This window comes from Zingiber officinale, chromosome 7B, assembly GCF_018446385.1.
Source record: "Zingiber officinale cultivar Zhangliang chromosome 7B, Zo_v1.1, whole genome shotgun sequence".
NCBI classification, from domain to species: domain Eukaryota; kingdom Viridiplantae; phylum Streptophyta; class Magnoliopsida; order Zingiberales; family Zingiberaceae; genus Zingiber; species Zingiber officinale.
In genome coordinates, this window is record NC_055999.1 from 25,002,593 (window position 1) to 25,009,357 (window position 6,765).

The 6,765-nt window shown below is 38.7% G+C and overlaps 1 pseudogene; it reads left to right on the forward strand.

The window, feature by feature from the left end:
• Positions 1 to 4,694, forward strand: part of LOC122004258 — a 31,704-nt pseudogene extending 27,010 nt beyond the window's left edge.
• The last annotated feature ends 2,071 nt before the right edge of the window (positions 4,695 to 6,765 follow it).

Sequence of the window (6,765 nt, forward strand, 5' to 3'; positions counted from 1 at the left end):
ACCAAGTCCAACTTGATTGACCAAGTTGGACTTAGGTACCCATGCTTGGACTACCTTTCTATTATTTCTATTTACTAAAGACAGATATGATTTATATTTTGTTTTGGTCTTAAATCCAAGTCCAGATTTGTTGTAACTGATTCGCTGTTTTCCAAGAATTAGATCCAAATTCTTGGAACCCAAGGTGAACCGTTCCAACGTGTCCTTGAGTTCTTTAATTTGAATTTTTAAATTGGAATTTTCTTCCTCAAATTGTTGGACTTGAGTCGAACTTCCAATTTGAACTGGCTCAGTTAAAGCACTCAAGTTAGTCGCTTCCTTAAGGGTTGTTACCTCCTTTTGGAGCGACTTGACCCGGATGTTGGATTTAGCCAATTTCTTAAGCAGGTAAGGAATTAAGTTTTCCGAATTTTCTAAGTCAATACTAGACATTAAAGAGCTTACAGTGGGTTTGGGTCCTTCGGAAACGGATACGGATCCGTGGCTTCGCTCGGACTCAGTGTTTAACTCGTTCTCGGTTTTGGATTCGAACTCGGACTCGGTTTCGGCCACGGATGCTAGTACTGGCAGAGCGAGGAAACTTGTCTGCTCTTCTGTGTCGGATTCGGATTCGTCTAATGACTCAGACCATGTTGCCTTCATCTTTCTAGCTTCCTGTGTTATGCTTGTACCTGCAACCAACGCAATACCTTCTTCGGCCGGAGTAGTATAAGTCTGCTCATGTAATTCAAATAATTTATCATGCTTACTTGTGTCTGACATACCTTCATGAAGCTCAATCAATTTCTCCCATAACTCCTTCGCACTTGAGAACTTTTCAACTCGATCAAGCTCTGAATTTGTTAGTTTGCACTGAAGTGTATACGTTGCTTTTGCATTTGCTTCTACCTTTTTGATAAGGTTTGCGTCCCAGTTCTCGTACGGTAGTGGTATGTCAGCGCTGTCAGTTGGTATTTCAAGCCTGGTCTTGGTGATCATCCAGACATCGAACTCGGTTTGTAGGTACGACTCCATTCAGCCTTTCCAGTAGCCGAAGTCTTCGTCGGAGAAGAGTGGTGGTCGAGTGGTGCTATAGCCTTCTTGGAGAGCCATTGAATCTTGCATGAAAAAGTGAGCAAAAAAACTTGTCCCGGGACTTAATCCTGGATTAGTAGTGTGGTAGAAGGATAGAAATAAAAATTTACGAGTTTCGAGAAAAAATAATAAAATATTATTAAAAAAATATTTAAAAAATATTATTTCAAATTTTGCTAAATTCAATATTTTATCAATACTAATAAACCGTGAAAGGATGAAAATGAATTTTTCGAAAATAATTTTGGAGGAAAAAAATGAAAGGTGGTTGAATGGTGGTTGCACCAGTTCAAAGCGTAAAAGCGACGAAAAAAATGCTTAAATGGTGGTTGCACCAGTTCAAAATGACCCCGCTCTGATACCAATTGTTGGATCGAGAAGCGCTAGAGGGGGGTGAATAGCGCTCGTGGCTATTTCGTTCGATTATCGGAATCGTAAAACGTTTGTTGAGTAATTAAAGCAGCAGAATAAAAGAATAAGCAGATGAACACAGTGGATTTACTTCGTTCGGAGCCTAGATCGACTCCTACTCGAAGGCCCGCGATCCTTGATCGCTTTCCGTGGGCAACAACTATAAGCTCGTATAATTATTACAAACTAATTACAAATATAACTATAATTAAAGTTATACCGACAACAGTGATAGAAAAATCTAAGCTCCGGGTCGTCGGAATGTTGCAGCAGCACTTTAGGAGCAATACTTGAGCAGAACACAGCACGAGAAAGCTTTTTGTTTCGTCGTCTTTTGCTGCTGCTCGAACCCCTCTTATAAAGGGTGTTCAAGGCGTCTTAAACCCCTCCAAGGCGCCTCCAGGCTAGCCGCGTCACTCGCGTGGATCAGAACTGACCTGGTCGAACTTTATCTTGTTCAAGGCGCCTTCAACCTCTCCAAGGCGCCTTCATCAACTTATTCAAGGCGCCTTCAGCCTCTCCAAGGTGCCTTGAAGCTTGCTTCGCAGCCGGCTCAGGTTTTGCACCCGAGGCGCCTCCAGCAGCACAAAGTTAGCACACAAACATAATCATAAACAGAATATACGATAGTCAACAGACTGTCCGGGTCTGACTTCGGATTTCCGACCGAAAACCCTAGGTCGACCCGACGCCTACTGTTCCCTCTACGGGGAACGCGTCCTCACCTACTCCACTCAGGAGATTTACCTGATGCCAGACGGTCCTCCAGACCGACTGGACTTTCCGCCTAAGGTTACCGCCCCCTAGGGTTTTTCTCCACCTAGGGTTACCACCCCCTAGGACCTAAGGTTACCCCCCCCCCTTAGGATTTTCCTCTACCTAGGGTTACCACTCCCTAGGACCTAAGATTGCCGCCCCTTAGAGTTTTCCTCCACCTAGGGTTACCACCCCCTAGGACCTAAGGTTGCCGCCCCTTAGAGTTTTCCTCCACCTAGGGTTACCACCCCCTAGGACCTAAGGTTATCCCTCCCTTAGGATTTTCCTCCACCTAGGGTTATCACCCCCTAGGACCTAGGGTTACCACCCCCTAAGACCTAGGGTTACCACCCCTAGGGTTTTCACCTGCCTAACCGCAGCTAGGACTTTTGCCTAAGTATCACTTAGGACTTTCCTGCAAGCTCCATGAACCTTGTTAGATAACACCACAGCTTAACTTTGAACCCTTTGCCATAATCAAAACTCAGGTTCGATCATCTGGTGCTCACTGCACCAACAAAAACTTTCCTTTTTTAACCATGTTCATGATTTAAAAGAGAGTTTAAAAATTAAATATTCTCTTTTATTAGTTTCTACAAAAGATTAAGAAAAGATTTGATATCTTTCCTTATTTGTAGATTGAAAGGAGATTTTAATTTTTAGAGATAACTTCCCTTTTTGGAAATCATCCACATGTTTAAAAGAAATATTTTAATTTATAAAATTTCCTTTTTATAATCCACCATGAAGGGAAAAATTATTGGAGAAATTTTTTATAAATTTCCGGAGACAAATTAGGAAGTTTTAATTCTTAAAACTCTCCTTGTTTATAGCATTGGAGGTGGCCTACCATTGTAATTGAAAAAAGGAATTTGATTTTAATTAATTAAAATTTTCTTTTTCATGGAAAAGGAATTAAGGAAGTTTTTTTATTAAAATTTCCTTATTTACCAAGACCAAGGAATATAAAAGAGGGGGTAGAGGTGCCTTCATTGTGAACGACTCTATTCTATTTTTCTCCTCTCTTTTTCTCCTTGGGTGTGGCCGACCCCTCCTCTTTCTCTCTTCCCTTTCTTGTGGTCGAAACCTCTTCATTGGTGGAGTTGCTTTGATGGCCGGATCAAGCAAGGAGAAGAAGGAGAGAAAGGAAGCCTAGTCTCTAGCATCCCTTGGAGCATTGGTGGTGGCTGAACCTATCCATCAAGAAGGACTCTTGGTGGCCGAAACCTAGAAGGAAGAAGAAGGTGCTTGGTGGTTCTCATCTCGGAGGATTGTTGCACACACAATGTCCGAGGTTAGAAGAGGAATACGGTAGAAGATCAAGAGGTTATTTGCTTACAAAGAAAGGTATAACTAGTAATTGTTTTCCGCATCATACTAGTTTTCTTTGTATAGTTATTTTTGGAAATACCAAACACAAGAGGCATATGATTCTAGAGTTTTCGGGTTTGTTTCGAATTTGTATTTCTTTTGTTTTATTTTTCAAATTTGTGATTCGATTGTTCTTTTTGGTTAAACCTAGAGTTATTTAAGGAAATTAAATATTAGCTTTCCTTAAAAGGCTTTGTCTAAGCGGTGGTGGTTGCTCCCATATCCAAGAAGGTCATGTGCCTCGCCATGCAGTCCTGGAACCCAATTTTGGAAATTAATATTTAATGGAATTAGTAACATAGATGGATTTGAATCAATAGTGTTAAGTTCCGCTTGCGATTCAAATCTAAACCATTAAGAACAGATAAGTTAAATTTGGAATCAATGATGTTAAGTTCCGTCTGCGATTCCTAATTTAACTTCTAAAGAACATAATAGGTTATTTAAGGAAAGGTTCGACACTTGTACAAAATTTTTGTACAGTGGAACCAGTACGATTTTCCTAGGACTAATCAACACGGCAGTGAACCACAATGCCAGCTGCAAGACCGCAATGTCGAACATAGTGATGGCACTGACAGTGATGATCACACTCCTCTTCCTCATGCCCTTGTTTGCTTACACCCCCAATGTTGTGCTTGCTGCCATCATAATTGTAGCAGTGATCGACCTAATTGGCGTTCCCACTGCCTTTCAAATATGGAAGTTGGACAAGGTAGACTTTGTTGTTTGCCTATCCTCATTTCTAGGAGTCATTTCATCTCAGTCCAAGAGGGGCTTGCCATCGCGGTAATAATCAAAATTCTTAGTCTCATTCCCCGTTGCATCGATGTTTAACTCGTAACAAACATAATTTCCTGATTGCTAATGCAGGTTGTCTATGGATCTTCCGAATTCTTATCCAGACGACAAGGACTAGAATTGTTGAGCTTGGAAACATCTTAGGAACAAACATCCACATAGACATACATCAATACGGGGATGCCAAGGGAGTTCCTGGCTTCCTAATCATTGCTATTGGAGCTCCCATTAATTTCTTAAACACCACATATCTCAAAGAAAGGTATCTTCTTTATACGTAATCCAAAGTGAGCAAAACTTTTGATCAGGGATATGCTTTTTGTTTGTAGGATAACATGGATAGAAAAATAAAACAACATGGAAGGTAAAGAAATAGGTCTTCAGTATCTAGGGGTGTAATCGAGTCGAGTCGAGTCGAACTCTTGAATGTTTGAGTTTGACTCATTTATAATTGAGCTTAATTCGAGCTCTATTTAACGAATATATTCATGACTCACAAACTTATTCGAGCTTTTATCAAGCCTAAACGAGTTTAATAAATATAAATTTAAATATTCATTAAAAACTAAATTATATATTTTAAAAAAATTATAATATTCTTATTAAAATTTATAATTTTATTCTAATAAATAAATTTAATATATTTGTCTATATATTCCATAAGTATAGTGCAAAATCTATAAATTCAATATCAAAACTATTACTTTTTTATTTAAAAGTTGATTCATGAGTTTAACGAACATGTTTACGAATTAACGAGTCAAATATTGTGAAACTTGAGCTTGATTTGTTTATCTTAACGAGTCTCATTAAACGAGTTTAAATCAACTTTTATTGAATTGAGCTTCGAATAGCTCATGAGCGGTTTGGTTCATTTACACCCCGATCAGTATTTAATCCGTGATTTGTCCGAGTTGTCTGTTTATACATAAATTTGAAAGTAATTTTGTATAGATAGTGTATGCTGGCTTTAGAATAGATCTACCTCGATCGAGCCTCACCTCGATCTGTAACCGGGTCAACAGGTCGATTATCCATTGACCTAATTGCCAGACCTAAACTGTAACTAACCAAACCTTCTTATCAAAAATCAAGTATCCTAACCCGTTAAACTACATAAATTAATATTCATATGTATTAATTAATTATTTAATAACTATCATTTTCTTTTATAAAAATTAGAAAGTAAATAATTTTTTTAACGATTATGATTATTTGACTATTTTTTATTTTATATCCATATTTGTTTATTCCAATCTTGATTGTTAATAATTTATTAACAATATTATTTTATAAGGTAAAAGAGTAAAATTGTAACTTTGATTCTCCTATATCCTAGGATACCTAAATAACTTAAACAAGTATAATCTTTTTTTATAAATTTATAATTTTTTTAATATAATAATCTCTATGACGAATTATGAATTAGCGGTTCCAAGCTATAAATTATAATTGTCTTGGACCATCAATGTTAAGGACCGATCCCTTAAGAATCATTGAATCAGCACGAATAGTCAACCCGTTGATTTTGAATCATGATGGGATCTAATTTAGAGTCAACCGCAGATGAGTTCATTGTAGATACGAGTGGAATCTCCTTCCTGATTGACTTGAAGAAGTAAGTCAACGTCCAAATATAATCTGGAGGTATTATATAAATCACACCTTTGAATGTAAAATATCCTAAGTTACGTCTCTTAATTCGTGATTTCGTACTTGGCACTGACATCTCGTCTTCGTAAATCCTCCGAGAGAAGTCATGGAGAAACTACAGAGGGCATATAAAATGCAAGCATTCCTCAGAGTGAATTTCCTCTACTTGACAATTCCTGAGGCTGTGTTTTCACTTGCATCGTTCCTCGCAAACCGGAAACTGTGATTTCATCTGAGTTACTGAAGAAACGCTCTTATATTTTGCTAGTTCATCGAGGATTTAAGAAAAGTGTATATGTATATGTAGATGTCCATAGTTGCCTTACGATAGAAGGCTATGGAATTTTGTTTTCAGTGTCATTATGCAATCCATAACGATGAGCCCAAGAATACGTTCAATTGATTTGATGGGCCTTGTATGCCGATGGATCTTAAATAACGGATCACAGATTGCCACCCAATTGAGAGATGCAAAGAATGCGATCCCAGCGGCTCCTGTTGAGGATGCGTTTCGGGGCACGGGCAGATTGGTGCCACGTAGTCGATCCCAGCAGCGCGGACCCCACTTTTCCTCAATGAGAAGACGTCGTCTGGATCGTCCGATCGGTGAGGGAGTGGGTACAGGGATTCCCACCACGACGGCAACCTCGGGAATTAATAGAAGTCCTGTTATATAGATTCAATTTAATCGGCATTCAA